General features: G+C 35.5%; 1 protein-coding gene and 1 long non-coding RNA gene across 3 annotated transcripts in view; one reads left to right on the top strand and one right to left on the bottom strand.

The window, feature by feature from the left end:
* Positions 1 to 16,297, top strand: part of LUZP2 (leucine zipper protein 2) — a 450,167-nt gene that overhangs the window by 200,723 nt on the left and 233,147 nt on the right. The window lies entirely within an intron of this gene.
* Positions 9,955 to 16,297, bottom strand: part of LOC125965190 (uncharacterized) — a 259,474-nt gene continuing 253,131 nt past the window's right edge. Inside the window, exon 3 of the long non-coding RNA XR_007478784.1 lies at positions 9,955 to 10,192. This is a non-coding gene — a long non-coding RNA (uncharacterized LOC125965190). The remainder of the gene's footprint in view (positions 10,193 to 16,297) is intronic.

Here is a 16,297-nt window from a genome sequence, read left to right as displayed (position 1 = left end):
GCCACAACTACAGAGCCAACACGCTCTGGAGCCCATGCCCCATAACTAGAGAGAGAAAAATTTTTTTTAATATTTTCAAGAAATTCTCTTCAGTTGCTAATTAACCAAACACAGGACACATAAGATGAAAGGGATCAGCAAAGGAAACTGAAGGTATATGAAGATAGTTTCAAGCCAGAAGGCAAGCAGCCTTGACCTTGACATAGCCCAAGGAACCACCTGTTTTGAACTATAAGTGGATCCAAATAGAACTTTAAGTTTAGAAAGTCTGATTTGAAATCAGTGTATTAAATGGATTGGAGAAGCAAATAAGAAGTCAATTAATATAGTGCTATAAATATTTAGATAATGAAGAATTGAACTGACAGTAAGATTGGGTAGTTGCAAATAAAAGTGTTCAAATATTCACTAAAAGTTTCATCTTTAGTGAAATTAGACAAGTTTGTTGTCAAACAATTTTGGAGCCAGTGGAAAAACTGAAAAAAAAAGTCAAAAAAATCCCTTTGAAGGCATTGGAGAACCACCAATGCACAAGGTGGCAAGTACTCAAAGGACCAATCCCTGAGAAATGAAGTACAGGAATTAACTCAGCAATTGTGGTTACATAACAGATCATTTGCAAATATGACCATAATCATTCTTCGCCTTACATACATGCTCATTTACAATATGACTTTTAAGCTTCTCCCATCAAGAAGTAAAGTGTATTTCTTTACCTCTTGAATCTGGACTGAACTTGTTACTTGCTTTGTGACCAGTATAACATGGCAGATATGATATCTTGTGCTTCCAAGATTAAACCTGAAAACATATTCCTTTACCTCTGCTGATTCTCTTAGAACCCTGGTAAACTGCAGTATGAGCAAGGCTGGCTAGCTTGCTGGAGGAAGAAGACATATGGGCCAGCTGTCTTCACTGACAAACTGACATCATGTCAATAGCAGTGCAGAGCCATTTAGTTGACCAGAGAATCACAGAAACAAGAGTAAGCCCAGCCAAGATGAAGACTGCCCAGTTGCGCTCAGACCAAATTGCTGACACCTAAAATCATGAACAAAATGAATGACAATGGACAAATTCCTAAAACTAATGTGTCTTCCTAATATTGACACAGGGACAGTTAGGATATCTGAATAGTTAAGAATATGTTAAATCACTGAATCTGTGAATACCTTCCTACAAAGGATACTGCAGACCATGATTATACATACCGATTCTACTAATTTAGGGTAGAAATATTACCAATCATACAAAAATTCTTTCAGATAATAGGAAAAGAGGGAATACTTCCCAATTTGTTTCATGAACTAAATATAACCTGTATCCCAAGCTTTGTAAGGATATAATGAGAAAGGAAATTTACAAGTGAATTTCTCCCATGAGAATAAATGGAAAAATCCTAAACAAGATATTAGCAATCTCACAGAATTATATATAATAAAGAATTAATTTCAATAATGAGAAATTGACTTAATGCAATCATTAATTATACACATAAGATGTATATAATTCAGCATATTAATAGTATAAAAGAAAAAATGTAATTCAGCATATTAATAGTATAAAAGAAAAAATGTGTATGATCATCTCAACAAATGCATTCATGAGACAAGTTTTTGATGTGATACTGCTACATTACAAATTACTCCAAAAGCTTAATGGCTTACAATAATACTAATTTTTCAAACTCGGGTTGAAGAGTGACTGAGGTGATTTCTGCTTCAGAATATGAATCAAATTCATGTTTTTTCTACTTTTTTTTTTTTCTGAAGAATCCTGAAATGGCAGTAGTTATCTGGGGGAATTTCTTCTTGTAGCCATTAGTAGGAAAACAAGAGGCTAAATAAAATCAAACAATATTTAAAGTCTTTGATGTGTCATGTCCACTAACATTCCATGGGAGTGTTACATGACCAACCGAGTGGTGTTGGAATGTTTATTCTGCCTACATTTGCAACACGGCAAAGGTAGGGAGGAATGAAAGAATTATGAGTAAATAATAACATGTACAGTAATGAAAAAAAACCCCACTCATTTGACAGCATTCAAATTCAATTTACAACTAAAACAGAACAGATTAAGAAACCAAAAATAAAAGGGAACTTTTTACTGTTCAGTAAAAAGTCAAAATCAGTAACAATCAGTAAAAAAAAAACTGCTTTTAAAAAGTGAATAAAAAGGCCTATAGGAAATACCATATTTGTGATATTGGAATGCTTTCCCCTGCCATCTGAAATAAGAAAAGGATGTCTGTATACCTGCAATCTGGTATAAGAAAAGGATATTTATAATGCCAATTCTACTGAACATCGTAGAAAAGGTTCTTGGTTCTGATAACAAAGTAAGATAAAGAACTTAGTAAATGATTTAAGAATTGAAAAAAAAATAAAGAGAAACTATCATTTTTTACAGACAATATGATTATTTGTGTAGAAAATACAAAAGATTCTACAAATAATTTTTTAGATTGAGTTTGCTGAAAGCAAAATCATATACAAAAATCCATTTTTAAATCCATCCAAAATGGCCTGAGAAAAATCATTTCCAACAAGATAAAATTGGAAATGAATGTCTAAAAGGGAACGCATTTATAATCAGATAAAAAATTCAAATATCTAGCTATTAATCCAAGTGGTACAAGACTTGTACACAGAACACTATAAAATGTTGAGAGAATATTTAAAAATCTTTAAATAAATAAATGAAATGTGGGTAAAGCAGAAAATTTAGTATTTTTAAAATGTCAATACACAAACATCTTATTAGTACTGACAGTTATTTTGTTGTTGTTGAAATTGACAAACCAAAAGGTATATGGTAATGCCAGGGGCCATAAGGGGCAAGAGAATCTTGAAGAAAAAGATAAAATTCAAGTTTTCAGATTACGGGATATCTACATTTCACAATTTTATAAACTATATTATTTGAGACGATGGCATTAACAAAAGGATAGACGAATAGAAAAATTTGATGGATTAAATAATATAGGAACAGGCACTTTTTAATTTAGAAAATGAATTTATGAAAAAATGGCATTGCAAAATACAGGGAAGTAATTATATGTCTAATAAATGGTGCTGAGTTATTTGTATATACATATGAAAATAAATGTATTTTGACCCTTAAGTCATTCAATACAGAAAATTTCAGGTGGATTGCAGACCTAAAATGTGAGGAGTTAAATGAATAATTTAACTAATTATTCAATAATTAAGCTTCTAGAAAATAACATAGTAAGTAAGGCTACATTTCTTAATTTGGGTATAAAAGAGACAACTCCTAATATAAAAGGTTAATAATTTGGTCTATATTTGTATTATCAATACAAATATATTTGTACTCATCAAAAGACACCATTAAGAAATTGAGATTTCAAGCAGCAAAGTAGGGAATTTTTTCAATACATTTAACCAACAAACATCTCCTATTTGGAATATATAAATACCTCCTATGAATCAGTATTAAGCAATGGACAAACTAATGGGAAAAAGGCAAAAGGCATGAACAAGCATTTTATAAAAGAAAAATATGCAAATATTATCTTTAATAAAGTGCTCACTTTATGAATCAACAGTAAAATGCAAATTATAGCTAAATTGAGATACTATTACACAACTACTAGAGTGACTGAAATAAAAAAAAATACTGACAATACTAGTGTTAATAAGAGTGTGAAATGGACTTCTCCACTTCTACTCTATAGCAGTTTGGAGAATTCTTTGGCAGTATTTACTAAAGTTGTACAAAGGTATACTCTATAATAGAGCAATTCCATTCTTAGATATATACCCAGCATACATGTATTTATATGTTATATACAAGGCATATAAAATATTAATAGCAGCATTATTCGCAACAGTCAAAAACTGGAAAAAACAAAGCACAAGTGTCTGTCAACACTAGAATACATTACAGCATAATTATTTACTAGTGTACCAAGTAGAAATAAAAAATAACAAACTATTTCTCTACAGAAATTTCATGTTATATAAAACAAGTCAAACACAAAAGACATTCAGTATAATTGTATAAATTCGAAACATAGGCAAATGATTATAAAATAATAGAAGTCAGAATGTTAGCTCTACTTGGTGAGAGCTTTTGAAAATACACTTTGGGTATTTTCAAAAGTGTATTTTCTGTTTGTAAAATTTTTTGTCATGGGATTGTGCATTTTTTTCTGCATGAATGTTATAACTCAATAGAAATTTTATTTTAAAAAATGGGCTGAGAAAAATGGTATCACCTGAAAATTACAGTAAACAGTTGCATACATTTTGCTCAGTGGTGGAACATAATTAATACATCTATTTTAAAGTCAAGCACAAGAAAAAAGACATATCATCATTTTCTCTATTCAACCTTGTTTTGGAGGTCTTAGCCAGTGCAATTAGCAAAGAAAAAAAATAAATGTTATAACTATTAGAAAAAAGTGTTGTCTACTTAAAAAAGCCAAACGAATCAACTGAGTAATGGTAGAACTAAGTTTGTTTAATAAGATATCCAGAATCAAGATCAACATATAAAGTCAATAGCTTTAAAAGAAGCTGGCAATATTCATTTCGACAATTGAATGGAAAAATCCATCCACAATAACAGCAATAGGTCTAACAAGAAATGAATAAGAACTCTATGAAATAACTGTAAAACATTACTGAATTGTATAAAATAACTAGAACAATATATGAGACACTGTATGTTTCTGGACCAGAAGATGCCTTATTGTTATCTAGTTCCCTAAATATAACTATAATATGAATGAGATTTTAATTAAATTCCCTGTTGGAGTTTTTGAGAAATTGACAAGCTGATTCTAAAATTCACTGAGAAGAAACAAATACAGAAAAAAAATTCAGTAAAACTATGAATAAAAACAGTAGGGTAAAATCTAGGAAATATCAAAATATAGAGCACAGTTTCAGTAACTAAACCATGATATGGCTCTGAGACAAATTCATCTATAGATCAGAATAGAGAATTCAAAACATACAGTAAAAAGGAATTTGATACATAAGAAAAATATCATTTCAAAATCAGTGATGAAAGGATTGTCCCAATTATGCTAAAACAATTGGCTATCCACATCTAAGTTATATTCCTACCTTTTACCATATGTATAAAACATATTCCAAAATTAATTTGGTAGTTTAGCACCAATAACAATTAATGCATTTTCATAAGCATACACAAACTTTTAAAGAATAATATTGGGATGGAGAAGATCCACCTGTGCAAGAACAATTCAGATGCCATAAAGGAAAATATTTATCTAGAAATATATTTCAAAAATTGTAGGGGATGATAAACTGAAATACCAATAACAGATTTGGAAAATGTTTTCCATATATCAGTAATAACAACTAAAAACCATACTGGACCCAGACAGTCTATAAATCAATATGTTAGATAACTGTTACGGATTGAATTGTGTCCCCGCCAAAATTCATATATTGAAGTCCTAACCCATCATATGTGACATCATTTGGAGATGGGTGTTTGCAGAATTTATCAAGTTAACATGAGGTCACTGGAGTGGGCTCTAAATCAACATGACTGGTGTCCTTATAAAAAAGGAAAATTTGGACATGGAGTCGCACATAGAAGACAACGTGAAGAGACATAGAGGGAAGACAGCCATCTGCAAGCCAAGGGGACAGCCCTAGAACAGATCCTTCCTTCACAGCCCTCATAAGAAGCTAACTCTACCAACAACTTGATTTTGGATTTCTAGACTCTAGAATTGTGAGACAAAAAATTCTGTTGCTTGAGTCACCCATCCTGTGGTATCTTATTATAGCAGCCCCAGAAAATTAATACAATAACTAATCCAAAATTTAAATAGGTAAATGGCCTAGACAGATAACTTATAGAGGAAGAAATACAAATGCTGATTAAAGTAATGAAAATATAATCAGTCTTTCTATGGAAGTGATTGGAAATTATATCAGAAAGAAGATATCATTGTTCACCCATGCATCAAGAAATATTATATAAAGAGAGGGAGGACAATTTCCAGTTCAGGTGAAAGTGTTGAGAAGAATATCAGAATACACTGTACTGATAAGAGAAGTACAGACTAGCCTAGTTTACAGGAAGACAATTTACTGTCGCCTATCAAAATTAACGTGTCAACTTTAGAGTGAAATATTTCCACTTCTGGGAACATATGTCATAGAAAATTTTAGGAAAAATATTTTTACCCATTTATATGGACTTCATTACTTTTCAAGAAAGAAAGAAAAATTGAAAACACCTTAAATGTCCAGTGGTGAAATATACTACAGTATGGGCATAATGGATTTTAATATGGGTAGACATGGAAAGAGCTCCAAGACAGCTGCAAAACATGACTGCATGAGGGTCATATTTTTTGTTTTATGTTACGGGGAAAAAACATGTATTGGAAGATAAACATGCACTCATTTGTAAGTGTAAGAAGATCTGATAAGATGCTAACCAATGCTTCTGTCAAGGTAGTTTACTTCTACAGAGTAACTGATTTCCCCTTTCATAAGGTCTTTGAATGATTGAATCTAGAGTGGTGCTATTAACACTTTCGGCTATATTTTTCTGACAAATGATTTCTTCATGGTTCTTAGTGTATTTGCCAGAAAATAAAGGAATTAAAATTGTTTTTCCTTTCCTCATGAAGTTATTTGAATGCCAGATATGAGAATGAAATTAAAAGATAATTATAAATAATTATAAAGGAAATGCTATTCATAATTTTATTTAATGGCAAATAATAAATGGCAAATAAATCCAAATACTGAAAACTTATATATGCAACAGTGATGGAAGAAATCACACAGATTAAGTTCTGTGATGGACACAGTGAACTTTTATCTATAAAGAAGTCCTAGCCAATCAGTATGTTCTTAACAGTATAAGGGCAAGGACAGTGGACGCTGGAGACTGACTGATACACTTCCTTGATATGTTCTTGGAAATTATTATTCCTATGACTCAATTTCTTCAGCGGTAAAGTGGAATTAATACTAGTGTTTATTAATACTAGTGTTTATCTCATAGAGTTGTTCTGAAGATTAGATGAGTGAATGAATATATGTAAGACCATCTTGCATATAATACATTGTCAGTGCTTGTAATCTAGCACTGTGATTTATTATGGTCACTTAAGATAATTTTAGAGATGTGTTTATTGTCACAAATATTCAGGAAAAAATATCATGTCATGAAGTAAGGTTGTATAATTAGAAGTAGATGATGATGTGCCTTGCTGTTCATTATTTGACTTTGCTAGTAAGTCTGAAAGGAAACCTGGGACATTAATAACTATCTTACTACTGGCTGATTACTGTTCATCAGTGAAAATATCAAGGCCAGGGAGAAACATTGAGGTTCTTGCAGTGGAGCATTCCAATTTCCTTCAAACAAGAGGAATATGAAGAGTGTTAGAAACCTGCATTTAAAAAATGACAAAAGGCAAAGAATTGTAATAGAAACCTATTGCAGATGACGTGCATTTATTAATCATGACTAAGGCCATTGGTAGACTCAGTTACTTTGTAATTCTGCAGAAAGACTGTAAATTCATCAAATTTCTCAGTCATAAATATTTTATACTTTTAAAAATGAATTATCTATTGTGGGTTCAAAGACTTACATAAGTTGCTGCAACTAACACATAACAATCTGTGTGAGGTCGTGTAGCATTGCATTTTACAGACAAAGAAACTAAAGATGAGAGAATTTGAGCTATTTTCCTACAAGTTTAGTGTTGAACTTGTCAACCCAACTTTGACTAAAAAGCTGTTCATACAATGGATCCTCTCTCAGTGAAGGGCTGTGTTTAACTGTTGCCTAAACCAGAGACATGGCAACATTAATAAGTAACTCCTTCCCACTCTTTCCCTATAACACACACACACATACAAAATAAAAAAAAAATTATACATTATTGATTCAGTTTTGTATGTTTTGCTGAAATCATGCCAAGCTTCCCTGTCTCTACTGCTTCTAGGCCACCACAGTCTTTTCTGTGGCTTATTTCAGTGGTAACTGCCTTAACAGTCTCCTTTTTTCTAGATTTTTCCATCCTCCAGTGCACTTCCCAGTCTTTAGCCAGGGAAATCTTTGCAAAACATAAAACTGACCATGTCACTCCCTGCTTAAAACCTTTCAATTGCTTCCCCTTGATTCCTTTTTTTTTTATAGATAAGTTTATGTGTCATATTTTTTTTAACTTTTTATTTTATATTGGAGTATAGCCAATTAACAATGTTGTGATAGTTTCAGGCGCACAGCAAAGCAACTCAGTCATACATATACATGTATCCATTCTCCCCCAAACTCCCCTCCCATCCAGGCTACCACATAACACTGAGCAGAGTTCCCTATGCTATACAGTAGGCCCTTGTTGGTTATCCATTTTAAATACAGCAGTGTGTGCATGTCGATTCCAAACTCCCTAACTATCCCTTCCGCCCACCCTTTCCCCCGGGAACCATAAGTTCGTTCTCTAAGTCCGTGAGTCTGTTTCTATTTTGTAAATAAGTTCGTTTGTATCATTTCTTTTTAGATTCCGTATATAAGGGATATCATACGATACCTCTCTTTCTCTGTCTGACTTACTTCATTCAGTATGATAATCTCTAGGTCCATCCAAGTTGCTGCAAATGGCATTATTTCATTCTTTTTAATGGCTGAGTAATGTTCCATTGTATATATGTACCATATCTTCTTTATCCAGTCCTCTGTTGATGGACATTTTATTTAGATTGCTTCCATGTCCTCCCCTTGTTTTCCAAGGAATGCCCATACTCCTAACCAGCATTTAAGAGTTTTGCATACTTTTTTTGCTCATGCTCTCCATATCCTCATTTCAGCACCAAATCTCTCTACCCCCATTTTCTACTCCAAACCTTCTGACATTTATGCACTTATTTTTTAATTCAGTAAGCTCATTTTCATTAGTATTTACATGTGCTTTCCCCCTTTCATATAGCTAAATTCTATTTATCTTTCAAAATGCGTATATTTTATATTACTTTTACCAGGAATTCTTCTCTGGATTTGTGATTCTAATCTCTGATCACCTGTGTGTACCAATTAATCATTTTTTTTACATCTTTATTGGAGTATAATTGCTTTATAACAAAGTGAATCAGTTATACATATACATATGTTCCCATATCTCTTCCCTCTTGAGTCTCCCTCCCTCCCACCACCCCCCATCCCACCCCTCTAGGTGGTCACAAAGCACCGAGCTGATCTCCCTGTGCTATGTGGCTGCTTCCCACTAACTATCTATTTTACGTTTGGTACTGTATATATGTCCATGCCACTCTCTCACCTTGTCACAGCTTACCCTTCCCCCTCCCCATATCCTCAAGTCCATTCTCTAGTAGGTCTGTGTCTTTATTCCTGTCTTACCCCTAGGTTCTTCATGACATTTTTTTTCCCCTTAAATTCCATATATATGTGTTAGCATACGGTATTTGTCTCTCTCTTTCTGACTTACCTCACTCTGTATGACAGACTCTAGGTCCATCCACCTCATTACAATAGCTCATTTTTTTTTTTCAAGTGATTTCTAAAGGAATGATTTATTCTAACTTCCACTTTTTTTTTTAACATCTTTATTGGGGTATAATTGCTTTACAATGGTGTGTTAGTTTCTGCTTTATAATTAAGTGAATCGGTTATACATATACATATGTTCCCATATCTCTTCCCTCTTGCGTCTCCCTCCCTCCCACTATCCCTATCCCACCCCTCCAGGCGGTCACAAAGCACCGAGCTGATATCCCTGTGCCATGCGGCTGCTTCCCACTAGCTATCTACCTTACATTTGTTAGTGTGTATATGTCCATGAGTCCCTCTCGCCCTGTCACAGCTCACCCTTCCCCCTCCCTGTATCCTCAAGTCCATTCTCCAGTAGGTCTGTGTCTTTATTCCTGTCTTACCCCTAGGTTCTTCATAACATTTTTTTTTTCTTCTTAAATTCTAGATATATGTGTTAGCATACGGTATTTGTCTTTTTCTTTCTGACTTACTTCACTCTGTATGACAGACTCTAGGTCTATCCACCTCATTACAAATAGCTCAGTTTTGTTTCTTTTTATGGCTGAGTAATATTCCATTGTATATATGTGCCACATCTTCTTTATCCATTCATCTGATGATGGGCACTTAGGTTGTTTCCATCTCCGGGCTATTGTAAATAGAGCTGCAATGAACATTTTGGTACATGACTCTTTATGAATTTTGGTTTTCTCAGGGCATATACCCAGTAGTGGGATTGCTGGGTCATATGGTAGTTCTATTTGTAGTTTTTTAAGGAACCTCCATACTGTTCTCCATAGTGGCTGAACCAATTCACATTCCCACCAGCAGTGCAAGAGTGTTCCCTTTTCTCCACACCCTCTCCAGCATTTCTTGTTTGTAGATTTTTTGATGATGGCCATTCTGACTGGTGTAAGGTGATATCTCATTGTAGTTTTGATTTGCATTTCTCTAACGATTAATGATGTTGAGCATTCTTTCATGTGTTTGTTGGCAGTCTGTATATCTTCTTTGGAGAAATGTCTATTTAGGTCTTCTGCCCATTTTTGGATTGGGTTGTTTGTTTTTTTGTTATTGAGCTGCATGAGCTGCTTGTAAATTTTGGAGCTTAATCCTTTGGCAGTTGCTTCATTTGCAAATATGTTCTCCCATTCTGAGGGTTGTCTATTGGTCTTGTTTATGGTTTCCTTTGCTGTGCAAAAGCTTTGAAGTTTCATTAGGTCCCATTTGTTTATTTTTGTTTTTATTTCCATTACTCTAGGAGGTGGGTCAGAAAGGATCTTGCTGTGATTTGTGTCATAGAGTGTTCTGCCTATGTTTTCCTCTAAGAGTTTGATAGTGTCTGGCCTTACATTTAGGTCTTTAATCCATTTTGAGCTTATTTTTGTGTATGGTGTTAGGGAGTGATCTAATCTCATACTTTTACATGTACCTGTCCAGTTTTCCCAGCACCACTTATTGAAGAGGCTGTCCTTTCTCCGCTGCACATTCCTGCCACCTTTATCAAAGACAAGGTGTCCATATGTGTGTGGGTTTATCTCTGGGCTTTCTATCCTGTTACATTGATTTATCTTTCTGTTTTTGTGCCAGTACCATACTGTCTTGATTACTGTAGCTTTGTAGTATAGTCTGAAGTCAGGGAGCCTGATTCCTCCACCTCCTTTTTCCGTTCTCAAGATTGCTTTGGCTATTCGGGGTCTTTTGTGGTTCCATACAAATTGTGAAATTGTTTGTTCTGTGAAAAATGCCAGTGGTAGTTTGATAGGGATTGCACTGAATCTGTAGATTGCTTTGGGTAGTAGAGTCATTTTCACAATGTTGATTCTTCCAATCCAAGAACATGGTATATCTCTCCATCTATTTGTATCATCTTTAATTTCTTTCATCAGTGTCTTATAGTTTTCTGCATACAGGTCTTTTGTCTCCTTAGGTAGGTTTATTCCTAGATATTTTATTCTTTTTGTTGCAATGGTAAATGGGAGTGTTTTCTTGATTTCACTTGCAGATTGTTCATCATTAGTATATAGGAATGCCAGAGATTTCTGTGCATTAATTTTGTATCCTGCTACTTTACCAAATTCATTGATTAGCTCTAGTAGTTTTCTGGTAGCATCTTCAGGATTCTCTATGTATAGTATCATGTCATCTGCAAACAGTGACAGCTTTACGTCTTATTTTCCGATTTGGATTCCTTTTATTTCCTTTTCTTCTCTGATTGCTGTGGCTAAAACTTCCAAAAGTATGTTGAATAAGAGTGGTGAGAGTGGGCAACCTTGTCTTGTTCCTGATCTTAGTGGAAATGCTTTCAGTGTTTCACCATTGAGGATGATGTTGGCTGTGGGCTTGTCATATATGGCCTTTATTATGTTGAGGAAAGTTCCCTCCATGCCTACTTTCTGGAGGGTTTTTATCATAAATGGGTGTTGAATTTTGTCAAAAGCTTTCTCTGCATCTATTGAGATGACCATATGGTTTTTCTTCTTCAATTTGTTAATATGGTGTATCACGTTGATTGATTTGCGTATATTGAAGAATCCTTGCATTCCTGGAATAAACCCCACTTGATCATGGTGTATGATCCTTTTAATGTGCTGTTGGATTCTGTTTGCTAGTATTTTGTTGAGGATTTTTGCATCTATGTTCATCAGAGATATTGGCCTGTAGTTTACTTTCTTTGTGACATCCTTGTCTGGTTTTGGTATCAAGGTGATGGTGGCCTCGTAGAAGGAATTTGGGAGCGTTCCTCCCTCTGTTATATTTTGGAAGAGTTTGAGAAGGATAGGTGTTAGCACTTCTTTAAATGTTTGATAGAATTCGCCTGTGAAGTCTTCTGGTCCTGGGCTTTTGTTTGTTGGAAGATTTTTAATCACAGTTTCAATTTCAGTGCTTGTGATTGGTTTGTTCATATTTTCTATTTCTTCCTGATTCAGTCTTGGCAGGTTGTGCATTTCTAAGAATTTGTCCATTTCTTCCAGATTGTCCTTTTTATTGGCATAGAGTTGCTTGTAGTAATCTCTCATGATCTTTTGTATTTCTGCAGTGTCAGTTGTTACTTCTCCTTTTTCATTTCTAATTCTATTGATTTGAGTCTTCTCCCTTTCTTTCTTGATGAGTCTGGCTAGTGGTTTATCTATTTTGTTTATCTTCTCAAAGAACCAGCATTTAGTTTTATTGATCTTTGCTATTGTTTCCTTCATTTCTTTTTCATTTATTTCTGATCTGATTTTTATGATTTCTTTCCTTCTGCTAGCTTTGGGTTTTTTTTGTTCTTCTTTCTCTAATTGCTTGAGGTGCAAGGATAGGTTGTTTATTCGAGATGTTTCCTGCTTCTTAAGGTGGGCTTGTATTGCTATAAACTTCCCCCTTAGAACTGCTTTTGCTGCATCCCATAGGTTTTGGTTCGTCGTGTCCCCATTGTCATTTGTTTCTAGGTATTTTTTGATTTCCTCTTTGATTTCTTCAGTGATCACTTCATTATTAACTAGTGTATTGTTTAGCCTCCATGTGTTTGTATTTTTTACAGATCTTTTCCTGTAATTGACATCTAGTCATGGCATTGTGGTTGGAAAAGATACTTGATACAATTACAATTTTCTTAAATTTACCAAGGCTTGATTTGTGACCCAAGATATGATCTATCCTGGAGAATGTTCCATGAGCACTTGAGAAAAATGTGTATTCTGTTGTTTTTGGATGGAGTGTCCTATAAATATCAATTAAGTCCATCTTGTTTAATGTATCATTTAAAGCTTGTGTTTCCTTATTTATTTTCATTTTGGATGATCTGTCCATGGGTGAAAGTGAGGTGTTAAAGTCCCCTACTATGAATGGGTTACTGTCGATTTCCCCTTTTATGGCTGTTAGTATTTGCCTTATGTATTGAGGTGCTCCTATGTTAGGTGCATAAATATTTACAATTGTTATATCTTCTTCTTGGATCGATCCCTTGATCATTATGTAGTGTCCCTCTTTGTCTCTTCTAATAGTCTTTATTTTAAAGTCTATCTTGTCTGATATGAGAATTGCTACTCCAGCTTTCTTTTGGTGTCCATTTTCATGGAATATCTTTTTCCATCCCCTTACTTTCAGTCTGTATGTGTCTCTAGGTCTGAAGTGGGTCTCTTGTAGACAGCATATATAAAGGTCTTGTTTTTGTATCCATTCAGCCAATCTGTGTCTTTTGTTGGGAGCATTTAGTCCATTTACATTTAAGGTAATTATTGATATGTATGTTCCTATTCCCATTTTCTAAATTGTTTTGGGTTCGTTATTATAGGTCTTTTCCTTCTCTTGTGTTTCTTGTCTAGAGAAGATCCTTTAGCATTTGTTGTAAAGCTGGTTTGGTGGTGCTGAACTCTCTCAGCTTTTGCTTGTCTGTAAAGGTTTTAATTTCTCCATCATATCTGAATGAGATCCTTGCTGGGTAGAGTAGTCTTGGTTGCAGGTTTTTCTCCTTCATCACTTTCAGTATGTCCTGCCACTCCCTTCTGGCTTGTAGGGTTTCTGCTGAGAGATCAGCTGTTAACCTTATGGGGATTCCTGTGTGTTATTTGTTGTTTTTCCCTTGCTGCTTTTAATATGCTTTCTTTGTATTTAATTTTTGACAGTTTGATTAATATGTGTCTTGGCGTATTTCTCCTTGGATTTATCCTGTATGGGACTCTCTGTGCCTCCTGGACTTGATTAACTATTTCCTTTCCCATATTAGGGAAGTTTTCAACTATAGTCTCTTCAAATATTTTCCCAGTCCCTTTCTTTTTCTCTTCTTCTTCTGGAACCCCTATAATTCGAATGTTGGTGTGTTTAATGTTGTCCCAGAGGTCTCTGAGACTGTCCTCAGTTCTTTTCATTCTTTTTTCTTTATTCTGCTCTGCAGTAGTTATTTCCACTATTTTATCTTCCAGGTCACTTATCCGTTCTTCTGCCTCAGTTATTCTGCTATTGATCCCATCTAGAGTACTTTTAATTTCATTTATTGTGTTGTTCATCGTTGCTTGTTTCATCTTTATTTCTTCTAGGTCCTTGTTAACTATTTCTTGCATTTTGTCCATTCTATTTCCAAGATTTCGGATCAGCCTTACTATCATTATTCTGAATTCTTTTTCAGGTAGACTGCCTATTTCCTCTTCATTTGTTAGGTCTGGTGCATTTTGATCTTGCTCCTTTATCTGCTGTGTGTTTTTCTGTCTTCTCATTTTGCTTATCTTACTGTGTTTGGGGTCTCCTTTTTGCAGGCTGCAGGTTCGTAGTTCCCGCTGTTTTTGATATCTGTCTCCAGTGGCTAAGGTTGGTTCAGTGGGTTGTGTAGGCTTCCTGGTGGAGGGGACTAGTGCCTGTGTTGTGGTGGATGAGGCTGGATCTTGTCTCTCTAGTGGGCAGGTTCATGTCTGGTGGTGTGTTTTGGGGAGTCTGTGGCCTTATTATGATTTTAGGTAGCCTCTCTGCTGATGGGTGGGGTTGTGTTACTGTTTTGCTAGTTGTTTGGCATAGGTTGTCTAGCACCGTAGCTTGCTGGTCGTTGAGTGAAGCTGGGTGCTGGTTTTAAGATGGAGGTCTCTGGGAGATTTTGCCGTTTGATATTATGTGGAGCTGGGAGGTCTCTTGTTGACCAGTGTCCTGTAGTTGGCTCTCCTACCTCAGAGGCAGAGGCCTGACTCCTGGCTGGAGCACCAAGAGCCTTTCATCCTCACAGCTCAGAATAAAAGGAAGAAAAAGTAGAGAGAATTAGTAGAAGTATGAGGAAAGAAAGAAAGGAAGGAAGGAAGGAAGGAAGGAAGGAAGGAAGAAAGAAGCAAAGAAGGAAAGAAGGAAAGAAAGGAGGGAGGGAGAGACGAAGGAAGGAAGGAGGGAAAGAAGAAAAAAGACAGAAAGAAAGAAGATACAGTAAAATAAAAGTATAATAAAGTTATTGAATTAAAAAATACTTATTTAGAAAAAAATAAAAGGGACGGATAGAACCTTAGGACAAATGTTGGAAGCAAAGCTATACAGACAAAATCTTACAGAGAAACATACACATACACCCTCACAAAAAGAGGTAAAGGGGAAAAAAAATCATAAATCTTGCTCTCAGAGACCACCTCCTCATTTTGGGATGATTCGTTGTCGGAAGGAAGGAAGGGAGGGAGGGAGGGAGGGAGGAAAATAAAGTTATTATAATTAATTATTAAGAAAAAAAATTAAAAAAAAACATGGACGGATAGAATCCTAGGGTAAATGGTGGAAGCAAAACTATACAGACAAGATCTCACATAGAAGCATACACATACACATTCACAAAAAGAGGAAAAGGGGAAAAAAATCATTGATCTTGCTCTCGAAGCCCACCTCCCTCCTCAATTTGGGATGACTCGTTGTCTATTCAGGTATTCCACAGATGCAGGGTACATCAAGTTGATTGTGGATCTTTAATCCGCTGCTTCTGAGGCTGCTGGGAGAGATTTCCCTTGCTCTTCTTTGTTCTCACAGCTCACAGAGGCTCAGCTTTGGATTTGGCCCTGCCTCTGCATGTAGGTCGCTGGAGGGCGTCTGTTCTTCGCTCAGACAGGATGGGGTTAAAGGAGCCGCTGATTCGGGGGCTCTGGCGCACTCAGGCCGGGGGGGAGGGAGGAGCACTGCGTGCGGGGCGGGCCTGCGGCGGCAGAGGCCGGCGTGACGTTGCACCAACCTGAGGCCCGCGGTGCGTTCTTCCGGGGAAGTTGTCCCTGGATCCCGGGAACCTGGCACTGGCGGGCTGCACAGGCTCCGCGGAAGATGGGTGTGGATAGTT

Source organism: Orcinus orca, chromosome 8 (assembly GCF_937001465.1).
Source record: "Orcinus orca chromosome 8, mOrcOrc1.1, whole genome shotgun sequence".
In the NCBI taxonomy this organism is placed as follows: Eukaryota; Metazoa; Chordata; class Mammalia; order Artiodactyla; family Delphinidae; genus Orcinus; species Orcinus orca.
The sequence above is the reverse complement of the archived record's forward strand: the minus strand, read 5'-3'. Positions and strand labels throughout refer to the sequence as shown.